This window comes from Chelonoidis abingdonii, chromosome 2, assembly GCF_003597395.2.
Source record: "Chelonoidis abingdonii isolate Lonesome George chromosome 2, CheloAbing_2.0, whole genome shotgun sequence".
NCBI lineage: Eukaryota > Metazoa > Chordata > Testudines > Testudinidae > Chelonoidis > Chelonoidis abingdonii.
Window position 1 is genome coordinate 225956845 of NC_133770.1, and position 1198 is coordinate 225958042.

A 1198-nucleotide genomic window follows, 5' to 3' on the forward strand; every position below is an offset into this window, starting at 1 on the left:
CCCCGACTGTCCCCCTCAGAACCGCCAACCCCCACCGCTTCTTGTCCCCCGACTACCCCCTCCTGGGTCCCCACCCCCATCTAAGCCTCCCTGCTCCTTGTCCCCTGACTGCCCCCCTAGGACCCTACCCCCTACCTGTCCCCTGACTGCCCCAACCCTTATCCACACCCTCGCCCCCAGACAGACCCCCGGGACTCCCATGCCTATCCAACCGCTCCCCGCCCCCTGACAGACCCCAGGACTCCCATGCCCCATCCAACCCCCCCTGCTCCCTGACTGCCTCCTCCAGAGAACCTCACTCCTAACCACCACCACCCTGGATCCCACCCCTTATCCAACCCACTCTGCTCCCAGTCCCCTGACTGCCACCATCCCTTATCCAACCCCCCTAGCCCCAGACCCCTTCCCATGAGGCTCCTAGCAGCATGTTCTGCTCTGCGCAGAACCAGACACACTGCCCCGCAGGAGCGGCCAGCCTCGCCCCTCAGAGCGCTGTGCGCGCGGCAGCATGGCTCCAGATGAGCGGGGAGCGTGTCTGCCTCCCCGTGGAGCCAAACACTGCCCCACGGGAGTATGCAGCCCCGGCCCCCAGAGAGCTGCACGTGTGGTGGCATAGCTCCAGGAGACGGGCCGGCAGCTTGCTGCACTTGGCTGGGCACTCCGGCCCATGAGCGCAGACCCCGCAGCTTGCCACACTGGGAGAATGGGGCCATTTTCCCGTCCCTGCATTAGGGTGTGCCTGGGTACACCCCGCACACTCCGTGCGCATGCCTATGATTACTAATATACTTGGCTGATGCTCTCACATTCATAAACACTAACCTTCACCCAGGTTTTAAAGCAGCAAAAAGTTTGTTTAGTGACCATATTATTGGTAAATAGGGTTTTCAGAGTGATTTCTTTTATATAGTCAAAATGCCTACTGACTGTGAAGCAGTTTCCCAGTAACAGTGATATTGTTAGAGTGCTGAAGCTAATTTGTATGGGGATTTTAAAACTAGAAAGGAAGGGGATTCCAACCATCCTGGTGCAAACTGGGAAGACAGAGAGGAGATGGGCAGAAAATAAGGAGGTGGCAGAACTAGAGGTGTATGGAGATACTGTGCTAGAACTGTATCAGAGGGGTAGCCGTGTTAGTCTGGATCTGTAAAAGCAGCAGAGAATCCTGTGGCACCTTATAGACTAACAGACGTTTTGG